Source organism: Montipora foliosa, chromosome 9 (genome assembly GCF_036669935.1).
Source record: "Montipora foliosa isolate CH-2021 chromosome 9, ASM3666993v2, whole genome shotgun sequence".
Taxonomy (NCBI): domain Eukaryota; kingdom Metazoa; phylum Cnidaria; class Anthozoa; order Scleractinia; family Acroporidae; genus Montipora; species Montipora foliosa.
This window is the reverse complement of record NC_090877.1, coordinates 42,981,098-42,994,419: the sequence shown is the minus strand read 5'-3', so window position 1 is coordinate 42,994,419 and position 13,322 is coordinate 42,981,098. Positions and strand designations below refer to the sequence as shown.

At 38.4% G+C, this 13,322-nt stretch overlaps 1 long non-coding RNA gene across 1 annotated transcript in view; it reads left to right on the top strand.

Moving 5' to 3' along the window:
• LOC137971949 (uncharacterized) overlaps positions 1–13,322 on the top strand; it is a 36,453-nt gene that overhangs the window by 19,528 nt on the left and 3,603 nt on the right. The window contains exon 2 of the long non-coding RNA XR_011117008.1: positions 13,298–13,322. This exon is cut by the window's right edge and continues 1,833 nt beyond it. This is a non-coding gene — a long non-coding RNA (uncharacterized lncRNA). The remainder of the gene's footprint in view (positions 1–13,297) is intronic.

Here is a 13,322-nt window from a genome sequence, read left to right as displayed (position 1 = left end):
TTTTGACCATTTTTGTACTCAAGGTCACTCAACGTTGGCGTGATCGAATTTGATTGAGTTACTCATTCATAACTAATTAACCCCTTCGATGTCGTGGGAGAGAAGGTGTTTTGGGAGGTTGAAGCCAAACAGAATATCGCTTAACTGGTTCCTCCTATGGCTATCTTGAGATTGAGAAGTTGGAGGTGCGTGGTCTGAGACGTGACTTGGTGTCTACCCGGACTTCCGGTTAACAGTCTTAATTCTGGAGAAAAATCTTGGATTAAATAAGCATCTCACGCGTTTTTATTATTTTTTTTTTTTTAAAATTTAACACGGACAAGAGTATTAGTATAATGTAAATGAATAACAAACACAAAAGCGATCTTCATGTTTCTGTGGACAGTACATGAACTCTTCTTCTTCTTGTCCTAATTTTTAACTCCGCCGATCGATATGCCTTAACTTCCTGGCGACAACGTGTTTAGATGGTTTAGTAGGGACGACCCGTTAGAAGCCGGCAATTCGTTCTGCCCCCCGTTTGCCCATAGGCTAACGTAAACTTCGTGTTCATAGTGTTTTGAAATAAATTGCCATATAATTCTGTATGCCCAAAAACCCTCTAGTCGGCGCGCTGTAATATGTCGTGTTACGCTGTGACTGGTAGATTTGAGGCAGATAGCATGTCGCAACAACTCCCTTTTAAGGTCTTATTGCCAATTTATTTGCTGGAATAAGCCGTTGATGAAAAAAATTTATCGACGAAATATTTATAAAAGAGCGAATTTTTGAGCGAAACCAGATTGAACCGCCGCGAGGTTTGAAAGTACCCGCAACACTATTTAGCCACCATGGCCTGCGTCCATAAAACAACCAAAAACACATATGTTTGGTTAACGTCAACTTGCCTCCCCCTCATCCTACGACTGAAAACTTCGCGCATATGAATTAAAAAAATATTTATTTGTGTGTGCTATGTTTGTCGAAATATAAAAGCAACTTCTTTTATGAATTGTCCAAAGCAAGGTTAATGAGGTTTTCACAACTTTGCTACAGACATAATTTCAAGTTTCTCTCGGTTACAAGATTTAAAAAAATTACTAACGCCACTGCGCATGGACAGGCACTCACCTGATCCGACGAAGGAAGTCAAGGCGATAAGCTTGGCACGTGAACACTCAAAAACTGATTTTGTGGAAATAACGATCTGGAGGTCGGCTTCGGAATTCCAAGAGCTGGCGTCTGCTGAACTATATAAGGTCTTTCGTGTGCTATGAGTTTGTTGGTATTCAGGCGGCCCCCCAAAGTGGCCGTTAGATGCTGCTGTCGATGAAGCGCACTTGTGTTTCGTGAACTCTACAGTGGGATGCTGACGCGTCTCCGCCTGGCAGACACGCTTTTAATTAAGTCAATTTGATCATCATCTTTAAAAAACCCATCTCAATGTCATTTGTGATCTAAATATGATGTAATGCTCCAACTGGCAATCGTCTGATACGCACAGCCTCCTAGCGATTCATGACGTCAGAGATTGTTGCAAGTCCGAAGAGCCCCAAACCTCGTTCGTATTTATCAGCCCTGATCCCGTGGATTTCTACTTTTGGGGTTTTTATTTCCTCAGAGAGATACGAGTGCCAAGTTTTTAAAGAACAGCCTTGCAAGATAAATGCTCGGAGGGACAACTTAATGGCAACTGACAAGTAAATCACAGGGTCGGAGACCCATTCTTTTCGCCTTGATTATCTGATAAGACACAGATGCAAAACTCTTTTTTATTACCAATGACTTCGCATCTCTTACATATGAGTTGTTTGGAATTAAGGCAAATGACCGTAACATAAAAAGAATTAAATATAACGTAATTACAGTTTTTTCCTTCAAAGCCTTAAGAGAATAAAGCCCTTTTGAAAAAACATTCAGTCACGCTTGGCCGTGCATCGAACTGCAGTGATGAACAGCTTTACCTTTTGAGCAATCTACACAGCTTTTCAGTGTTTGAATATTAGTCATATTTCCTAAGTTGCTTTAGCTAGGCTATTATAAAATCCTTACTCGTGAATATATTAAGAAAACTTTTCTCGATAATGCTTGATTAACCGATTGAAATTTTATTCTTTGTATCTGATTGGAAGAATTCAGTTTACATTAGGAGGGTTTGGCCAGTCGACTTTGTCAAGTTAAGACTTCCCCATGCGCATGATGACCTGGATGGTTAGTTTCCCTTTACTCAAAGTAGGCCTAGGGACAGCACCTGGTTTTTTTTAAACATATATTTTTATATATATGTCAACATATATGTGATATCTTTTCAAATCAAGGGTTGTAATTGGATGTTCGTGTCACTAGGTGACGTCACTTAGCGTGGGCTGTGGGTTTCGACGCCCAAACATGTGACAACCCAGACACTTGGTAGAAAGCAACTAGAATTTGCTATTTTATAAATCTGTGTTGGCCTTCCCAACGCATTTTTTTGATCCCAAAAACAAAACAAATTTTTTGGTCCGTACTTGAGTACAGAGGATGATTCGTATGAAGGTTGTTTCAGGTAATGCGCTTCCGCGTTACTTCTCCTCATGAAACCATAGGAAGCCAACATAAACGTCATTTATCACAATCTACGTGCTCTTGATTACAAATGACAGATTTCATTTCCAATTAAAAATACCGGACACCTATTAAAAAAAATATCCCTCAAATGGGAAAGGTATAAATAAGTTCCCTCACACGCAACACATTTAAATTTGATTCGGACCCGCCACTGATCAACTTTTACGCATGTTTTGCCATTGATACAAATGACAGAGGTTTTCAACGAGGTGTTCAAAACGTTATCTTCTAATATCACGTTGGACCGCAACATTTCGCTGAGAATTTCCGATTATTTGATTTTTTCATGGGAAAACGCAAAAACTAATTTTGAACATTGCGCCCTAAAATCTAATTTGTGTCCGAATCTATCCTTTTTCATTCAGCTGTTGCCATGATTGCGTTATGATAAGCGCCATGTTCCACTTGATTACTCAGCCTTTTATTTCAATCACAGTTAGTATATAGAGATGTTTCAATCACAAACTGCACCTCAAGGGTTTGTGTATGTTGTTAACAACAAACTGGACCTTGGCCTTTCTCATGAATAAGTCTTCAGATCTTTGGCTTCTAGTTTATTTCTTGCAGATGATTGCGTCTCTGCTGTTGCCCTCACCGTCTCTAACAAGATACTACTCGAATTATGTTGCGCCCACATTTGACCGTATCGAAGGAAAAACTACTTTTTTAAAAAATTCCATGTAACAATGAAGTTCAACCAGTCTAATCTTTAGCTGATCATTGATCAACATCACCAGTAAGCCATTATTATCCATACTTTTGTATGCTGTCGATGCTTGAATAACGGTTTTTAAATGAAAGCTCTTAGCGGTTTAATCTCGACAGTTCAATCCAATATTTGTTAGTTTTACGCCTTAACTTGCGCAAACACAAAACGACAAGAATGTCAACAAAAGCTAAGGCCTTTATTCGGTCAAGGATTTAGTACTCCTTTGTTCTTCTGTTTTTAGCGTAGTTCTCACAGTTACTATCGCTAATTCTTTGTTTAAAAAACACAAGGTTTGGTAAAATTGGTATTGCCAGAATTCCGTGATTGTGGGTTCAATCAGCTTGTAACGTTTCAAGTTATCTGAATATGCGTAGGTGTGATAATTTGTTAACAACATTTCTGCGGGCGACAATGAACTCATATGTGACACCGCTACCGGTCACGGATAACTGACTTTCGGCAAAACGAAATTCAAGGACACCTTCTTGACCTTGTCAGACGCAGAATATATTTACAAACCCACCCATGTGCGTCACGACTTTCAACTTACAAGTTGTTTTAGGTTTAATAAAGAAGCTGACTTTCAGCTTCTTAGTATGAATTGAGAGTGGCACAACGGAAATACGTGACGCTTCAGTTGTATTGTTTTCCAAAGAATGGTTTTAAATGGACTTGAGCTCTTCATCCCAGCGGATAGTTTTGTGCAAGAAGAGCCATTTGCACAAATTAATTTACCGCACTGCTTAAAAACATTTTCAAATTTGGTGTGCACTTCAAATAAACAAAATTAAGAAGACTAACAAACTTCGTTTAAACTTCGTTAAAAAAGCTTTTTGTTTATTATTTCTGCACAGGAGGCATATCCTTGATAAAAATAGAGCAGCTTTCACGCTCAGCTGATCTTGGTCATCATTCCTAGTCCTCCGAGCTTGGTACGGTATGGAGCTTGCAAGTCATTGCCATTACAGAGTTTTAACATTCGACATCACAACTCGGATGTCGGACTTTCAATAACATCGATGTCTAAAGTTGAAAAACTTGGCGAATGGCACCAGTAGAAGCTACCCATGGTATGGGGGAGGTGGAGCATTCTGGTGAAGGTGTTGTTCCTGCAAGGTTGAAAAACAATTGCTCTTTTAGGCCTTACAAAACTGTCGACAGCGTGAAGTATTTGTTAGGCCGAAAAGATAAACACAAGCAAAAAGGACAGAGTTTTTTTTGTTGCACAATTCAACTGAGTTTTACACGTATGCCGTCAAGGGTACAACCATCCCCCGTTTCTTCAACCCCCCACCCCCCTCCCCCCTCCCCGTAAGATTCTTATTAATCTGTTTGCATTGAAATTACTCAACGTTTTTCTGGCACTTTCACACATTTTTGTAAAAACGTTTATAGCCGGGTTGTGTCCTGCCATTTCAAGGGGAAAACAACCTGTGTTAATACCAAGAGTGATCTTCACTCTTGGATTCCACATTGTTGACCAAAATGTTCTTACAACTGATTCCAGTACAGTTTATATGCCATTATTGGATAAAATTCTATTCCATTCTGTCATGATTTAAAATTATTTACTGCGTAAAACGGAGTATGCAGCAATTTCTAACTTTTGTCACCTGATATCGGTATTTGAGACGTCCGACAAGTGCAGTATAAACTACCAAAGAAATATCTGTTAAAAACGGTACTAGATCGGCTGAATGTCATTTATTGTAAAACCCAATCAACCAAAAACGACACGGCTGCATCTTTCGTTTTCAAATATCATTTCATTGAAATCCAAGGTTTTGCTATTAACACAATAATCGCAACAGTATTCCAGACAACAGGTGGGTCGAACGTACTATTTCTTTACTTAGGTTTCTTTCAAGTTGCAACTTGTACTTACTTGAATAATCACTGATTCTCACTTTAAAAACTCAGTGTTGTACACCCATGCACTATCCATATACAGCGTGTTTGAAAGATTCATCTATCACTGAGATATTTACATCAGAGCTGGCCCTATTCTACGCCATTCTCTTTCCATTAATGGAGATTGAGCTTCAAACCAACAAACCAACAAACCAATTTCCGAAGCTAAAATTGATTCCCATTGTTGGACTCTGAAACTAGGATCTGTCCTAAAGAGTATAACGGAAACTGTATCTTCAGCTGTAACTAAAACGTTAGAGTCACGTCACGGAGAATGTCCTTCGTGCACATTCTTTCGAGAATGATATTGAATTTATGCCACTTTTCAACGTCACTTCCATATCCGAGCATTCTCAAATCTTGGTATAAGAACCTAGTAGCAAGTTTGCGGAAGATCCAAGCATAGCTGCATGTCGTGGCTCGTGTTGCATACCAGTAGATACCGTTTGAAAACAAAGTCTTTGAGCCAGCTGACCGTTGCCAAATACTGGTTGAGGGGATTTCAAGTCCAATTTGACAAAAGTGGAGCATTTCTTGTCTCTTCGCCGTGATCTACACTGATTTCGTGTTTAGCGACACAAGTCAGTGAGATATTAGAGAGGTTTACCAAAGATTGCGGGCTTCTGCGAAAATGTCGAGTCGCACATTTCCGGGTCCTCAGACACCGCAGAACATGAAACTTACTCTCATTTGAAAATCAATGTCATCCAAAGACATCGAAAATCAGGCATTTTTTTAACTTGAGACGATCAACTTTAATCTAAACGTCTTGTCAGTGTAATCGTCTTTATTCCAGCAGGTTTCTTTTAATTAAATTCCCGGGTGCACAAACCCGGAATTTAAACCGGCGTATCTGATTACCGACCAAACTGGCATGATTGACACCTGCAAGTTGTCATGGCAACAAGGCCGTTTAAAAAAGGCTGCCTACTGTCTATCTATTAATCTTAGAAATTCTGCACAAAAATTGCCGTCACGAAAAGCTGAAGGAGAAGTTTAACATTTCAACTTCTTCGTTTATCTTTTTTTTCTTTTTAATTACTAAGTGCGATGCATTATCTGAATAACGATCAACCTTTTTGATTGAAACTAATAAGTAAGTAACCTGGCGATTTTTTTTTTCACCATTCTAGATGGAATTAATTTTCAGTCATGCTTTGACTTGAATGATATATTACCAATGTATCGTTCACTGTTGAACATTTTTCCTGAGGGACAGAGAGTTTCACGCAGATCCAAGATAATACCTAGGTATATCAACGGACTGACTTCTGTGGAGAAAAGGAGCATGTTGAAAAAATCGTTTTGTAATGACAGGTTTATAGATAAGTGGAAAGAAAACGTCGCACTTCAAATTTACTGACACATATCGTTTTGCTGTTAATCAAACGGAACTTTCACGGCACGCATGAGCTAAGTAGTTTGGAAAAGTGCAGACAATAATATGGAGGCCGCTATCGCATGCAGAATTTTAAACACTCAGTCCACAAATACTGATCCAGTCTCCTCAAGAAAACAAAGCAGAGCCGTCAAAATACCAATGCAGCATCTACAATGAAGGGACACTTTGTAAGGCGTGGATCTATGAGAAATTCAGTGTAATCGAATAATCAGCCGTTTCGCTATCAACAACACATTTGTAGCTAGTCGCTTAAATGTCAGAGATAACCGCATCTTCGCTCTGAAATGTGCATTGAATCTTTTGAAGAAAAACCTGCATTTAGATGAGCGGAACTGCACTGGTTGTGTTTATTTGTTGCACAAATTATAAAACCGCAAGCGTTGAGTAAAATACGGTTGATTGTTTTCTCTGCTTGCCGTCTTCCGCTTGTACGCAAACATGACCATGTGTTCGGACTCCAAATCATCGATAATGTATAAAAATGCATTTGTTAAAATATCTGGGTGTGAGAAATTATGCGCATGTCATTCATGACCGTGTCTCTTTTTTGTGACTTCTTCGTTTACTTATTCTGCTTAACGCCAGTACGTGACACAGTTCAATTAGAAATCATTATCTATTGTCTTGTACCTACCATTTGAACAATATTTGTCTACTGGAGCTATCCGGCAAGCCAGCACGTAGCATGTGCATGCTTGGAGCCATAGCGGAGGGAAGCACGTTTCCAGCCCTGCACTTTTATCAATATTTGCATTTGATCTAAACTAAGCTATCCTTATCAGCATTTCACCATAACTGCCTACTTTAAATTTTCATAGCGTTGGAAGAAATTTCCCGGGACTGCCTTTTAAGTGATGCGGTTTTTTCACTAGGACTGAATGCGCAAACCTGAAAATGAGTATTCGGAAAATGGACACCGCGTAAGATTCTGCAAATTCTAACAACCATAAGAAAGCGCCAGTGTCACCTTAGCAGAATTTTCTTTCGCGTGAAAGTTACAGAACAAACAGGAGCAGACTATAGAACAATAGCTTAGCTAAAAAAGTTTAACTGTTGACTTATAAATTGACTCGAATTATTGATCGATCTATTTCACGTCTTTATTACGGTTTCTGAGTAGTTGCGCAATCCCAATTTCTTTCTCTTTCATTTTTCGCCATTCTCTTTGTTTGATTTTTGAAAGCTTGCAAACAAAGCCATGCCGTAAAATGTTTCAAAGAACAAGAAAGAAAATGACATTTTGAATTTTAAATATTTCCTGGTATCTTTCCATCAGACGAACAGTCTCGGAATGGGCTATAGCTGAAATAAAAAGTCACATACCGGTACGTAGATTGTGGTTCAGTCGTGTGGAAGATAATTGGCTTATTCTCTCAGCGCTTTGATATTGTATTTGCATTTCAATGTTGTTTTCATTCCGATATTTGCTCTGCGTTAAACCACTCGAGGGAGGCAAGAGCTACACTGATCACGTATTTTTTTTTTGCCAATTATGAGCTTGCGGTCAAAATTGTCTTGTGGTCTCCGAAGGTCATGTTGTTTCAAGTACATCAGTGAAAGTCCTAGGTATGTGCCATGCAGGAAAAGATCTATCTTCTCCCGCTCTCCTTATGAAATGCTACAGGAGTTTGATTATGTTGACATTCGTCTCGAGACGTCCTTTATGGAAGATTTATTGTTCCCTTCCACTGTAATACTACCGTGACTTCACTTAGACAAACAATTAAGAGTCACTGAGCAGAAACTAGTGTATTTTGCATGTTAATCAGTATTCAGTAGATGATCCCGGAATAAAGAAGACGTTGTCTTTGTCAAGGGTTGATCTTCTCTGACGAAATTTTCATACCTTAGTTTTCCACTAGTCTTTATTTAATTCAGCTGGTAGTATTAGGCAGACGTTCAAGTAAAATGCGCGTATTTCATGGATTGTTAAGCAAGAGTTGTCGTAGAGTCCATGGCTAACCAATCGACAGTTATCAATCTTCGAACATAGTTCGAAGCTCGACTGAATTTGTCCGAGTTACAAACCCTGCATGCGAATTCTCATAGTTATAATTTACGATACTTTTTCTATTAACAAAAGCTCAAGTTGAAGAGCACGTTATTTCCTAGGAAACGTTGCTTTACCACAAAGTGGCTTGTGGCTGAACTAAGGTACTAGACTGATACCTGTCTGAAACCTTTTTTTAGCGACGTTTTCAAAGATCAGCACCTTCATGCAACTAGTTTTTACTGCACAGGAAATAAAATCGTAACATCTGCTTGGTGTTTCCTTGACTTGATAAAAGTCATGCGTTAGATCATTCATGATTCTTTCAAGTGTGTTCAGAGAGCGGACAAGGAGAGGGCTGTCAAGGGTGGGGTTAGGCGCAAGTGCTGTGTTCTCGTCGCACCGTCACACAAAGACTTTGTTCCTTTCCCCTTGGACGAGGCTGCCAAAGAACTCTAGACCAAGAATTTCTCTCGTTCAGGCGACTAAACTTTTGTAATTTTGATAAATCTAGTTTAAGTTCTCGCGCTCGTATTTTCGTGCTGTTTGTCTCTGGAAAAACACAACAAATTGACTTATATTGTCTTTGCATCCTGCAAAACGATTTTGCACTGTTCGGTGATTTCAAAGTGACGAACATATTTTTCTGTCTACGCCCGTGTGTTTTTATGAAATTGCAATTAAAATAAAATTAATTATTAGCCAAAAATTACTGCGATTGATCAGTAAGAGCTCGGCTTCAGTCCTGGTACGATCAGTTTAAGCTTCCTGTTTGGTAAGTCGGGTCATGCCCCTGCTAAAAAAGCGAAAAACATTTTTAGCATAAGAAAGATATTCCGCAATTAGAGTTAAAGTACTTTCAAGACTTTTAAAGTTTAAAGCTCATTTTTGTCCTCGAACAATAGTTGTATTGTGAGATCTTACGGTTAACTAGTCTTGATTGCTTGCTTGAGGGGTGTGTAAAGTTCCTGTTTCGCTGGATCATGTCTGTGAAAACGTTATTAGCATAATAAAGGCGATAAAATAAGAGATAAAGTAACTATAGTGACTCTTTGTCCCGGTTTAAGGCCCATTTCTTTCTTTCAAACAGTAGTGAGTTTACACAATCGCACGGTTCCCAGGTTCGAGCTTCACGAAAACTGCTTCAGTATAAAGATATTCTTCCAAGATTATGTTCGTTGATTTATACGATTTTTGCAAGTTTAGAAAACGAGCAGTAATTAAAAACAATGCAAAATACGGCAGTTGGAACAGGTTTTCTGAAAGAAGACACATGTTGTCGTTTTAAGCTTTCGTAAAAATAAATTATTCTACCAACCGAGGGAGCTTATTTTCTACTTAGACGTTTTTAGAGTGTTTATTTGTCCGACTAAAATTTGACCAGGGGTATCCCAACTGCCTTCATCAACTCAGCGGTCTATGAGAGTTCCATTGTTTGTTGTTGTACGGACTGACAACCCAAACAAAAGAAATCGCTGAATTTTCCGGTTTCCACAAAAAAGTGATTTTAAACATACTTTTGAACACAATTAGTGCAATATTATCTTTTGCCTGAGGCAAAGAAAAATTTCCGCTTTCACTTCATTTACATAACATACCACTTTTCAAAAATACTTCTAGTGTGAGAGATTTATAACGTGATCATAGCCTTACTTACGCTTCATTAACAGAACTTGTTGTTAACAGCTTTGTTTTGTCACTACATACTTGTGCTAATGTGTTGCACACTACATTGAGTATAGCTCTGATGTGTGGAGAACATGTATAGATGCACGCATACAGCGAGTTTCAGGTAGCCTGCGCATAAAAAGAAAAAGTTCAGGGACGAAAATGTTTGCTTCTACGAGCCCGATTCCACCACGTGACTTTTATTGGAATGATCACGCCTTCATAATTTCAATCGAATATACGAGTTGAAAAGATGATTTTAAATCTTTATCTATAGATAAAGAAGTCGGTTTTTTCGAAATGGATTTTGCTGATAATTTTATTAAAATGAATACAAGAGATGGTCTATCTCAAACCGGGTTCACTTTTTTTTTTCAAAGCTATTCCTTCATACACTTGCGGAGCCCCAAGTGCAGTGTGCTGCAGATATTTTGAAATCGCTCTACATTGCTTCAAATTGAAAATTTTAGCCTTTTGCGATCGTGAGTGGCTAGCTAGAAAGAATATTTAGACTAGCTATTTAGGTTTTCTTTGTCAATTACTGAATTCCTTTTCACCTTAATCGAAACAAAGAAGTGTTTCTGCAAAACAAGTACCAAGTAAACTCTTTGCTGCCAGTGAGTAAACCGGCTGCTTAAACAACGTATAATATCGTCTTTAACACCTCTAACTGAACGGCAAAAATACACGAAACATGATAACTAGAAACACAAATTAAGTGTACAATGATTAGGAACTTTTTGACAATGTTGCATAAATTGCATATCATGAAGATGCTGTACTACCGTTTCAAATTTCTTTGTCTCTGAGGTAAGGTAAAAGAAAATCACATCGATCAGTCGATTTGTTGGTCTTTTTGAGGGCCTACTAAAAGCATGAAAAAACTTTTAAACTTTGTAACGATCTTCGTTTGGGATGCACACTCACGTTATATAACTGTATCCAAGGGCAACGAATTGGTTGAACTTTGTCAGTCACGCTGTTTTGCGTTACTAAAAGAATCTTAAACAGGTGCTTGCCCAAGTAGAGTCTCACAATATATAGTATTTTCTCCTGCCCGTCTGAAATTACGTACGCCAAGAATCTAAAAGGGCTTTTTTTTGATGATCCAACACTGATGTGAGGACGAGGACAACATCCGATTTTCCTGATCGATCAGCCAGCGAAAATTTACACTCTTTTGGTCTTTGTTGTTCAACATATACGTTTGTTCAACATATGAATGAATGAATTATTGCATGATTTTGTGCCATTTAAAGTAAAGAAATAATAAAAAAAGAAACCAAAAGAGAAACCAATCGGAACACTCGCTCATCCTTTCATCAAAAAAAGTCATTTTCAAGACTACTTGCAGGTTTCTCTGTCCTTCTGTCCTAAGATCCTATGCATATGAGAGGGCCCCCAGAAAGGGGGGGGGGGGGGGGAGGGGGGGGGGCCTTGTTTCCTAGTTCCCTTTAAAAATTTGTTGGTGTTCCCTTGTTCCCGAAATTACTTTCGAACTTGCTATCAGCTTTTTTATCCCTAAAATGATTTATGTTCTCTTGTTCCCTGAGAGATTTGTCTTTGTTCCCATGTACCCCATTTCAAATAAACCATGTTCTCTTCTTCCCCAAAACACCTCAGTGGAAGACCCTCATATGAGTAAATCAATCAAACGAATTTTGTCTTCCTAATCCTTTCGGACTTTCAGTCGTAATGGCTTCACATAATCCATATTAGACATTGAACGAAAAGGGACAGAGGAAGCAAGCATTTAGTGTATTTGTCTACCCTTACTTTTGGGGGTCCGTTTGAGAAAAAAAACCGGCGATGATTAACAGGGTACAAGAGAGAAAAAGAAACAAGAAATAACAGTGCAATTTTCCTTCAGAAACCACCTTCTTACCTTCATCTTTTGAAGATTCCTTTGCTCGGAAAGTGGTAGGTCGGTTTAATAGGTTTGTAATTAAGAGCCACACAAAACGTACATTTGTGTTTGTCGTCCATTATTCAGCGATGTTTTTAGTAGACTGAATTAAATGGTACAGGAGGCTTGATTTCTGAGAAGTTATTTTCGTCTCCCATCCAAAAAAATCCTTGATTTTAAAGCCAAAACGAGGATCCCAGCTTGGTTTCTCAAATTATAATAAATTCTTGCTCTCAATGATATTCTGATATCGTGCACCCCTTCCATTTTTCCTGTCACCACAATGCCTTGTAAAACATCTTTGATGGACACCAAAAGGAAAAATGAAGCCATATATATATCATTGAAGTCTTGATAAGGCAATAAAGGCAAAGAAAATTCCTTGAATGCAAAGAACACGCTTCTGAGAACCATATGCTGCCTTTGGAGCGACCGAATTGAATCTTAGACGTAACGACGTTCAGTGGGATAGGAGAGCTATACCACCAGAAAAAAAATGAGGTTGCTCGTCTTTCTGTGCAGTCCCTAGTAAGAATGAACTATCCTGGGTTCATCGAGGGTTTTTGAAGTGCGAAGTTCTCCGGGTTCAATTGTGCTGATGGGTTTTATATTGTTTCATTGGGAATGTTTATTTTCTTTGTTGGATTACGTTTTTTCCGCTTTCAGTAAAAAACGGGAAAAAGATATAATACCGTCATCGCTACGATTCTGAAATTTTTTCCGCATTCGAAATGATCGACAAAACAATGAACTGGCCAATCAAAATGCTCGATACGTTCATACATACATCAACTTATCTAAAAGCTAGGATTTACAGAGTGTCTTCAGTTCCACCAGAGCTAATTATCTCGATCCGAGGAAAAGAGAATAAAGGAAATTAAACAAAACTATCATTTATACAACCTAACAGCATATCACAACGACATGTTGAATTTGAAGTATTTTCGATTTACGAATTGATATCAAATTGCGTCAAACGCGATCTGGATGGAAAGAATACTTTGGCAAAAAGACTTATCAGTCGAAATCACAAAGTTACGTTCTTCGAATCCCTTGTTTTGAAGTTGTCCATCCTGTATTTAATTTAAATTAATAACTGAAATCATTATATTTCTATCGTTTCAGGTTGCTTGTATGGTACGAAGTGGAA